Source organism: Sinohyriopsis cumingii, chromosome 12, assembly GCF_028554795.1.
Source record: "Sinohyriopsis cumingii isolate HCF-2022 chromosome 12, ASM2855479v2, whole genome shotgun sequence".
Taxonomy (NCBI): Eukaryota; Metazoa; Mollusca; class Bivalvia; order Unionida; family Unionidae; genus Sinohyriopsis; species Sinohyriopsis cumingii.
Window position 1 is genome coordinate 30,885,973 of NC_142972.1, and position 12,338 is coordinate 30,898,310.

Here is a 12,338-nt window from a genome sequence, read left to right on the forward strand (position 1 = left end):
CGGATGACTATTTATCGTCATTACTCAGAGGCCTCTTGGTATTAGGCTTATCCTCGTACTGTGAGGCCTATGATTGAACTACGATTCTCAGCTCTATAGTCACATCATGTGCAGGAGTGGAGGTCTGGCCACCGGTTTCAGGCTTGGCAAAGGGATCGGATCGTTATGCCTCCCTATCCTGTTACCTATTATTTCAATGAATCCTTACGGGTTGCAGGGTCATTCAAGTCAGGCTACTTGGTCTTCTATGCCTCCGTAGACAAGAAGACCCTTGACACAGCGTGGAGGTAAAGCTGTGGCCCGTGTAACACCATCAGATCTCCATCACGTGACGTCGTCCAGGAAGGCTAGATGCGTCATATCCAGGAAAGTAGCCTCGTCTTTTCACTGAAACTTCTAGGACACACAGAGTCTCTGCTCACCACGATAAACTTCGGGCAGTGGCGCATCGTGCTACTATGTCAGTTGTACTCTCGAGGGACATAGTGATACCCAGCCACTATTCTGTTCGAAGTGTACCAGACGATAATGATGCCATATCTATCTTGTGGACACCACTGCGTACTAGGTAGAAACAGCTCCATTCGCGCCTCCTTTAATGGCCAACAGTTTCCTTTGACTTGGACGAGGAGTAGGAGATAAAGTCTTTTGATAGGGTGCCTTGATTTACCGCCTCTTACCCTCATATTTGTGCCCGAATCCATTCGGTGCATAGTCCAAGTAGATCTTTTCCATTTTAGAAAATGGTTGAGCTCGCTACCGTGGTGGAGGTAAATCATACCAAATTCGATTATGCGCTCATCAATGAAAACCAATTCGAAATTCATAGGTAAGAAAATGATGTCGTTAAGTCAATAAATATCTGATTTGATTACATTCATCCAACAGGCAAGCGCCTTCGACCACTGAGCCACCCAGGCACGCGGACAGGAACTGAACCATCCAGGCCTGGGGACAGGAACTGAGCCATCCAGGTAATCCGACAGGAACTGAGCTACCCAGGTACGCGGGCAGGAACTGAGCCACCCAAGTACGCGGACAGGAACTAAGCCATCCAGGTTTTAGGTTTCGCAGATTTAATCTGCCGGGATAGTTTACCGCATACCGACAGAAAAATATATTGGCATTTCAATCACGTGGACATAATTGTTATGTATATTTAATTTAATTGTCAGTCTGTTAGTTGTAATGTCTTTAATTGTTATTTTTTTTTTTTAAATTTCATTTTTTTTTTAAATTTCATTACATATTATTGCAATGTAACATTGTTTGCTGGACTTGACCTTGTCCAAAACTGAGTTCATTTCTGCTTGACCTGATTGACTTTTTTATTTTGTTTATTCATGTAAACAACTAATAATAACTACATTATTCTCTACGTGTACCAAAGAGTAGTTTAATCTTTTATTTAACAATCTCCCCCCCCCCCCGCCCACATTATTTGCTACAGATGCTATATTATATATTATTATTATAATTTGGAAAGTATTCGCTGCTTAGGTGACTGAGAATCACTTACTGTGTACTCGATAAACAAAACATGATGAATATGGTAGTCTACTGTTTAGATAGAGGGGAAAGACGGAATAACTAGTGTTTACCAACGTGCCAATAAAAGTCAGCGTACAAATCATAGGTCGCTATACCAATGTGTCATTGTGTGTGTGTGTGTGTGAGAGAGAGAGAGAGAGAGAGGGAGAGAGAGAGAGATTTGAATTTTTCTGAACTTCGAAAAAAGTTAAGTCATATCGCTATGATGTCTGCAGTGTGACAGTTTATAGTGATGGCTAGCATTGGGGCATCATGCCGCAGACATGTAACATGATGTTCCACCCATTCACATTATCCTGACACCAGGCCAACCAGTCCTACCACTAACCTCTTAATGCTGAGCGCCTAGCGAGGCAGCTATTAATGCCAATTTTATAAGTCTTTGGTTCGAACCCGCGACTCCCCGCATCCGAGGAGGACGCTCTAAACTCTAGGCCACCAGAGCGGTCAGAGTGTACCAATGGCAGTCAGCCTATAAATGATAGGTCGCTATACCAATGTGCCAATGAACGTCAGCATCAAATGATGGGCCGCTATAGCAATTTACCAATGAACGTCAGCGTCAAATGATGGGCCGCTATAGCAATTTACCAATGCAAGTCAACGTCAAATGATAGTTCGCTATTTGCTATACGTTCCTTTAATCATCAAAATGATGCACGGATTGACGAATTTGTATAAATATGTCTTCCAATATCTAATATTAAGGTGATCGCATTACATTTATGTTCAGTTAGTACATACATCTTGTACCCACACAGTTGAAAAATTATGCCCCTCCCACTCGCTCGTCGCTTTCTTTTGCAATAGGTGATCCAAAGGGGGTTGTTCCACCACCCATAAAATAATCTTCTGGTAAGTTTCCAGTAATATCCTGTACTCAAACAGTAGAAAACCGAACACAAACGTAGTAAATCTGATCTCGGTTATCTAGTTTACAGGGAATGATAGTGCACTTGCGATAAGAAGGGGTAGGGTTAGTTTCAAAGGGATTATCATTCAAATTATTTATAGTTCATTGTACAGTTGGTCATTTCTGGGTGGTTTTGCGTGTAATGAAGAATGGAGCCGGACCATGTTTTCAAATTGGGTCAAACTTCAATCTGACATCGGCAGTACAATATGTATAACAGACTTGTAGTTTTGTTGTCTGGTAATGCAGTCTGTGCGACCATATGACTGACTGATATTTGTCTCCGGTTCAGTGAAATAAAAGTACACGTAGGCAATTCATGTAAACCACTGAAGCGAAGACATTTTTTGAGAAGAGTGTATATCAAAATTATGTACAATACTTAGTAGATCTACCCGTCAAGTGTCAATGAAATGATGATTCCCACAGTTCGACAAACGCTTCTAAAACTTCCAAGATCTGTATATATGCTTTTCTATTGCTTTCGTTTATCGTTTATAGTTATTTGTACGATATACATTTTCCAAAATCAAAAATGAATTTCCCACATATATACTTGCTTTACAATGTTCATGCATTGCACTTGATGTTACTTCCTGCTCGACACATACAGCGTTGCCAGTATAAATTAGCCCCGCTGAAGTAATTTCTGTTTTATAGGCATGTGATTAAAGACTTTACTGCTGTTGCAGATGGGGTAAAATAAAATTATGACCTTCTTTAATCAACGGAAATTATCATTATAGCAGCTATTATGAAACAATGATTATCTGAGTTGATGGAGATTTTAATGTTATAGACATCTATTGATTTACTTTAGGGTATTTGAATATTACACACGTTTATTGATTTACTTTAGGGGTTTTTAATGTTATTCACGTCTGTTGATTCACTTTAGGGTATTTAAATGTTACACACGTCTATTGACTTACGTTAGGGGATTTGAATGTTATACACTTCTATTAATTTACTTTAGTGGATTTGGATGTTATACACGTCTATTGATTTACTTTAGGGGATTTAAATGTTACACGCGTCTTTTGATTAACTTTAGGGGTTTTGGATGTTATACACGTCTATTGATTTACTTTAGGGGATTTAAATCTTACACACGTCTATTGATTTACTTTAGGGCATTTGGATGTTATACACGTCTACTGATTTACTTTAGGGGATTTGAATGTTACACACGTCTGTTGATTTACTTTAGGGGATTTGAATGTTATACACGTCTATTGATTTTGCTTATGAGGATTTTAATGTTATACATGTCTATTGATTTACTTTAGGGCATTTGGATATTATACACGTCTATTGATTTACTTATGGGGATTTGAATGTTACACACGTCTATTGATCTACTTTGGGGAATTTGAACGTTATACACGTCTATTGATTTTCTTTAGGGGATTTGAATGTTATACACGTCTATTGATTTACTTTAGGGAATTTGAATGTTAAACACGTCTATTGATTTACTTTAGGGGATTTTAATGCTACACACGTGTATTAATTTACTTTAGGGGATTTGAATGTTACACACGTCTACTGATTTACTTTAGGGGATTTTGATGCTACACACGTCTATTAATTTACTTTAGGGGATTTGAATGTTACACACGTCTACTGATTTACATTAGGGGATCTGAATGCTGTACACGTCTATTGATTTTACAATGGAGATTTGAATGTTATACATGTCTATTCATTTACTTTGGGGGATTGTAATGCTATACATGTCTTTTGATTTACTTTTGAGGGATTTGAATGTTATGCATGCGTATTGATTTACTTTGGAGATTTGAATGTTATATGTGTATATTGATTTACTTTGGGGGATTTGACTGTTATACATGTCTATTGATTTACTTTGGGGGATGGTAATGCTATACGTGTCTTTTGATTTACTTTGGTGGATTTAAATGTTATACATGTGTGTTGATTTACAATGGGGATTTGATTGTTATACATGTCCATTTAATTACTTTGGGGGATTGTAATACTATACATGTCTTTTGATTTACTTTGGGGGATTTGAGTGTTATATATGTCTATTCATTTACTTTGGGGGATTTTAATGTTATATATATATGTATAGATTTACTTTGGGGGATTTTAATATTATACACGCATATTGATTCACTTTAGGGATTTGAATGTTACACACACAAGTCTTTGGACTTACTTTAGTTGATTTTAATGTTATACACATCTATTGATTTACTTTAGGGGATTTGCATGTTCCACACGTCTGTTGATTTACTTTTGGAGATTGTAATGTTACACATGTCTATTGATTCAGTTTAGGGGATTTGAATGTTACACATTTTTTTACTGATTTACAGTTGGGGATTTTAAAGGTATGCACGTCGATTTATTTTACAATGGGGAATTTGAATGCTACACACGTCTATTCATTTACTTTGGAGGAATTTAATGTCATACACGTATGTTGATTTACTTTGGGAATTTTGGATGTTAAAAACATCTTTTAATTTACTTTGTTGGATTTTAGTGTTACAGACGTCTATTGACTTTACAATGGAGATTTGAATGTTATACATGTGTATTTATTTGCTTTGGAGGATTTGAATGTTATACACGTCTATTCACTTACTTTGAAGGAATTTAATGTCATACACGTATATTGATTTACTTTGGGAAATTTGAATGTTAAAAACTTGTATCGATTTACTTTGCTGGATTTTAGTGTTACATGCGTCTATTGGTTTTACAATGGAGATTTGAATGTTATATATGTGTATTGATTTGCTTTGGGGGATTTGAATGTTATACACGTCTATTGTTTTTACAATGGGGGATTAAAATGTTATACATGTGTATTAATTTACTTTGGAGGATTTGAATGTTACACACACACACACGTCTTATAATTTACTTTGGTTGATTTTAATGTTCTACATGTGTATTGATTTACTTTGGGTGATTTGAATGTTATGCACGTCTATTGATTTACTTTGGGTGATTTGAATGTTATACATGTCTATTGATTTACTTTGGTGGATTTGGATGGTATACACATCTATTGATTTACTTTGAGGGATTTAAATGTTATACACGTCTATTGATTTACTTTGAGGGATTTGAATGTTATACACGTCTGTTGATTTTACAATCGGGAATTAAAACGGTATACACATCTTTGGATTTACTTTGGAGGAATTGTATTGCTATAGATATCTATTGATTTATTTTGGGGATTTGAATGTAAACATGTCTATTGATTTAATTTGGGGATTTCAATGATATACACGGTTATTGATTCACTTTTGGGGGATTGTAATGTGTTATACACGTCTATGGATTTAATTTGGGGGATTCGAATGTTATACATGTCTAATGATTTACTTTGGGGGATTCGAATGCTATACATGTCTGTTGATTTACTTTTGGAGATTTTCTTATTATACACGCATATTGATTCATTTTGGGGTATTTGAATGTTACACACGTGTATTGATTTACATCGGGGAACTTTAAATCGATAGACTGTTTTGTTGAATCCCTAAACCCCGCCCGTTTTAGAATTTAGTTCTTTAGTGGACCTCTTAGGTTTCCACGCTGTTTCCCAACCTTTATGGCTGAGGTTACTTTTCATATTATTGTTGATGTACAACTGGTTACTGTAAGTCTTTTGTACTAAGAAATAACTCAGCAGAGGTCCTACCCTAACATAGTAGGAGTTTCGTATTCCTGTCTCTTAAATAACTGGCTAAACACCAATTCCGTGTTTGGCTCCTACTGTAAATTAATAATTGTTTGCTATACTCGCGTTGCACTGTTACTGTGTTCGTGTCTGCATTGCTCCTCGGAAACAATAAATGTTTAACAACTGAAACGTTTTACTTTACTAAAAATAAGTCATTTCCTAACAGGTGAGTTCATTGTTAACGCATGGGTGCACTAACGTGTATAGAGCAAAATCTGTATAATAAACAGGTGAGTTTATATGTGATATAATAACCTATTTCCACTCTTTCTTGTTCTCTTCCAAGAAGTTGTTTATTTCAGAGAACAATATCGGAACAGTCTGTGGGAAAGTGAGGCCACAAGAAGGGACACTGGAACACTCACTCAGACTGCCTCACATGTGCAATTTGCACACGAATGTATCATTGTGCTTTTAGCAAATTAATGGAGGGAAAGTCCATCCCCATCATCTTTTGATTTTTCAGGTTTCTCTCTTGCAAAGCCCCATGGATCCCACTGCAAGATTGCTATTTCTTCCGTTTGGTTGAGCATTCCCGAGTCCTAGGAGCTTATGGAACCCGTCTCGTGGGCGACAAGCGAGTCCCCACCTGGGGGGGGGGGTCTTAACTTTCGAGGAGTAGACCGCCCCTCCCCCAAAAATAAATAAAGGGGAGAAGAAGTAAAGCACATCTCACGTTTAGTGTAGCTTGTTGCTCCCTCCAGAGACGGAGGATATGCATCGGGCACCACACATTCTGTGTAGCGTGTGGCGCCGTCCTGAGAGGGAGAAGTTGCACCGCACCCAACACTTCTGGGACAACCTGTCGCGCCCTCCCGGGTGTAAGGAGTAGCACCGCATCTTGCTGAGCAATGAATGAGACTAATTAGGCTCTGACATATCTATGTCGCCTGACCGGTCAATGACTGGTGATCGCCCATCGGTTAGTTCGTTTCGGTGACTGGTCGGATCCAACCGGTCACCGGTCATCTGTCATCTCGTGCCGGTCGCTGACAATTTACCGTCATCACTCAGAGGCCTTACGCTGCTGGGCCTATCTCCATACCGTGAGGATTATGATCGGATTGAGTTTCCTCCTTTTCCAGGTTTACAGTCACATTATGTACGGGAATGGGAGTCTGGCCACCTATCTCAGGCTAGGAAAGGGGATTGGATCGGTAATCCTCCCTCTCCCCATCGCTATTATTCCAGTGAATCCTTATGGGATGCAGGGTCTTTCAAGAAAGGATACGTGGTGTTTTATGCCTCCGTGGATAAGAGGACCCAGGACCCAGCGAAGAGGTGAAGCTGTGGCCGGTGTAGCGCCATCACATCGTCCAGGAAGGCTAGATAATATCATCCAGGAAAGAGAAGTAGTCTCGTGTTTCACCGAAATTTCTAGTACACAGAGTCCTACTCACCACGATAAACTTCGCGCAGTGGCGCTGAGTGCTTCTCTGTCACCTGCACCATCGAGGGACATAATGATACATACACAGATACATACATAGATACATTGTTATTGTTGTTGTATGGTTTAACGGCATTCTTCAGCACACGATAGGCTATACATGGCGGCCAGTATTAATGGTGGAGGAAGAACCCGGGAAAACCCCGGGAAGAACCACCGACCCATGAGAAGCTACTGGCAAGCTTTCTCACATATCTACATTGGCCGAATCCGAGACTCGAACCCACGCAGACAGAGGTCAGATGGCAGTGATCCGTAAGGAGAGCGCTTTAGACCACTCGGCCACTCAGGGCCCCTACATACATACATACATACATACACGCGCAATTGAGTGAATTTCTGAAATCATGAAATTGCTAATAGGTGTTTTCAAATAGAAGGGAAAAATAACAAAGAACAGAGCTAAACTGACTGTCCGAAAGCAAAATTGTCTTCTATCTCCAGATAAATAAAATGGGGATTATAGTTTGATGTTGACGTGAAGTGTGAATCTAATTTTCATTGGCAAATGTATCTTTATTGATTGTACATATTTTTAAAATGTTGTCTTTACCGAGGACAATAGAAATAAATATGTTTGCTTGATGTACTGTAGTATAATTTACCGATGTTTTAAAATGAAAGTTTGGAACGATGTGCATTTACGATATAATGTATTTTTGGAAGAATGTCAGCAAGATTGTTCTTTATAATGGTGAATTTTTTTATATCCTGTGAATAGCTGCTCAAAGTCATTAAGAGCTTTTCATAAATATGTAAAATGATTCTTTATTTATTTACTGCATGTGGGCTTGTCACTGAATAATTTCATATGTGCATAATTCCGGAATCAACTCAAAGACCACTGTTTTAACATATTTATGAAAAGCTCTTGCTGACTTTGAACAGCTATTCACAGGATATAAAAAAATTTATATTGCTCAGCAAGATGCGGTGCTACTCCTTACACCCGGGAGGGCGCGACAAGTTGTCCCAGAAGTGTTGGGTGCGGTGCAACTTCTCCCTCTCAGGACGGTGCGACACGCTACACAGAATGTGTGGTGCCCGATGCATATCCTCCGTCTCTGGAGGGAGCAACAAGCTACACTAAACGTGAGATGTGTTCTACTTCTTCTCCCCTTTATTTATTTTTGGGGGGAGGGGCGGTCTACTCCTCGAACGTTAAGCCCCAGCCCCCCCCCCCTCCCCCCAGGTGGGGACTCGCTTCCGGAAACTCTACACTGGATAGATAGAAATATTGATGGATAGAGAAAAAAGTCGGCGATGTTCTGAGTAGCAAGTTCCGTCAACGTTCATGTTAGTGATGGATAGAGAAAAAAGTCGGCGATGTTCTGAGTAGCAAGTTCCGTCAACGTTCATGTTAGTGATGGTGGTATATGAAAAACTGCTCTTTGTAATAGTTTTACATTCGCAGGTGTGGCAACCATTTGAGTTACACGCAACTGAACAACAAAAAAACGCGATTGATCACAATAACGAGAACATAATATTCACTGGCATAAATGTTTTTGAGGACTGATGTATTCAAGCTAGCAGTGAATACTCAGCATGGGACTTCGGTATAATATGAAGGGGAGTTTGATCCAAAATAGCCTCTGAGATAATAGAATCAATGATACATTAAAATACACTTTTCGCATTTGATCTGCGAACTGTTGTCGTGCTCATTATATAGAACACGACTGTTACACTTTGTTGCATGCTCAGCTTATTGTACACTGTTGTTACACTTTGTTGCATGCTCAGCGTATTGTACACGACTATTACACTTTGTTGCATGCTCAGCTTATTGTACACTACTGTTACACTTTGTCAAATAACAAAATTACAGGTTATAAATTTGGCACAGCGTTTTAGTGTACTTGTATACCGATTGAGGAGTATTGCGTTTATAAAGCAGCGAACGTGAAGTACATTGTTCTTCTGCATTTCATAATTAAGTGTATGTGCTTGTTGAAGCTTTTACCTGATTTCTTTTAAACAGATACTCTATAAAATAACAACATGTGACTTCAAGTAGTTAAATGACAGTACAACAAATGTTAGGGAAGAAAAGAAAAACAATTATGCTACTGAGCATGGAACATATTGTAAAATATGAGTGCTTTTGTAGTACCTCTAACTAATACCAAAGCAGATGTGGAAATAATTCTGTATTATTTTACAATTTTGAGGTGTTTTCATCGTTTTTAAGATAGTCTGGAATCTTTTTATTACTACAACATTGATTAGTCATCTTTTTGTAATACACCGAGGAATCCTTTCAACCTCGAAAAGGTTTGTGCAAGATGATTCCTGTATTTCATGACGGCTGATACAAAATAGTCTCAGGTTAAAATCTCCACAAACGGTACTAGCCAAATATGAAGCAATAAACAGAAACGATTTAATGAGACTGTCTCAGGTGATGAAACATGGATTTACCTATTTTAACCGATTCAAGAGAATACACAGATGAAGTTTGCATCGGAGAAAACGAGTAGATATTGAAGATCGCTCAATGTTGTCTGTTTCTCGAGAGCGAGAGAATTAAGCATTTGTATTTTGGATGCAAAAGACCATATCATCTAGGTACCCGTACTTGAGTCTGCTAGTGTCATTGGACAATTTTTTACCTTCAAAGTGTTACTAAAAGTATGGAAACACTATAGAACCACCTGTCCCGTACCAATACCCGAGGTATCCATGGTGAAACACTATCCAGCCACTCGTCCACGTACCGATACCCGATGAATCGATCACGACACATTACCGAAACACCTGTCCGTGTACCGATACCAGGGGTATCCATCAACCTCCTGACTTTGCACCGGTGCATAAATCCGCCGCTCGAGAGACTTTCTGAAGGAGTACATCACTTAAACTTGGACACGTCCTTCATGCAACCCTGATTAAGGTCCAAGTAAGTTTTGGCAGAGTACTTGAAAGCTGCCATGCGGATTGAAGTGGACTTTTCTAGACTATGAAGAAATTCCATGTAGTGCATACAAAACAGCATCTAATACTTGGATAATCAGAGGGAAAAGGCGTGTAGAGGTGTATTGGAAGAAGTTTAAGAGGATGCACTTATTTATTGTTCATTAATAAACTAAGACCTGGAATTATTCAGAAATGTCTTTGCCGTCTCGTTTTAAAATAATTCAAACTTACGCCTGCTCTCACAAAACAGGATCAGTTACCGAGTACCTACAAATATTTCTACATAATGCTTGAAATTACCTATCAACCTATTGTGCATGGTAATAGTTAACTTGCATTGATAATTTGAATATATACTGCAGACTGGTGCACAAATTTAAACTATTTGACAGGGACATGAGCGCGATTTAGGATTGAACAAAACAGTCTATCGATTTAAACTTTCGTATATAGAATTGCTTATAAAAAGGCAAAGGATCTGTCAACAACCATTTTGTATACTGGTTTGACAAATTACATAGCTTTACGACCTTGAAAAAATTGAATTCGGCCTTCTTTGCTCGACTGTTATCATGTATTTGTGTATATAATATCGACATTGCATATCGTATAAAACTATTTAATTTGTTTTTGTTTATATGTAATTTGTATTGCGTACTTGAACTTCGTCAGTAATTGTGGGTAGAGGTTTGACCATACTGACTATTCCCATATTTTTGTTACGTTTGTAAGTTATAGATATGCTATTTACTGATATTTGAGTTCAAGGTCTAGCTTGATTTAAAAACTTAGAATGTTCTTGACATGAACTTGGGACACACATCCTGGTCATTTTATTGTGTTTTAGGTTTTTATATAAGGTTGTGGTAAACAAAATTACTCATTCCTACGTTAAAATCAGTCTGTGTAATCATTTTCAGTTGTGCTCGGGTATAAATTGAGGGGAATCATTTATTTAAAAATTATTCATGACAATTACATATTGCTAATTGACTTTTTGGAGTAAAACACTACTTTTGGTATTATTATGAAATCAACTAAGGATATTCTGGATTATATCATTGTGATACATCAAGACTGTTTGATACATCAACCTATTCAAGACTATTGGTATATCAACAAAATTTTGACTTGTGATATTATGACTTTACTATTATTAGGGATTGAATTCACAATACTGTAGGTTCCTTTTTAAGTGCCACTTTGTAACTTAGAGAAATACATTTATTTATTGATTTTAATAAACATACTAATTTCTCTTCAATCTGTTACTTAGTTAAAGACTAAAAATATAATCAAATGATTCAATTTGTAAGAAATGTCATTGCTAAATATCTCTGGACAAGAAAACAACTTTAGACTTTTTGTGATATTGTTTAGCACTACCGCATATTCGTTAGTAATGAAAAAATTATAAAACACTTCTAATAGTAACAGGAAAAACTGAATAGACATACACTTAGTCCAGCACCAGATTAACAGATGCATGAATGTTTCCATGGTTACCGATTTTGTAAACGTTTACAGGCAACAAACTAAACTGAACTCTTGACGCCTTTAGACGTTGTGTTCCTTGGGACCTACTATTTAACTGGAGATGGGGAGGAAGACTGAGAGTTTCTTTCCAAACATAACATTTTTGCTTCTTTTACCTGGAGATATTTTTAAACTAATACAATAGACATAATAAGTTATTTTTCCTATTCATCAGAGCAAGAATTTTTTGAAGCTATTTAGGGGTCTGAATGTTTCTCCAAAAGGTCACAGAACCCGTA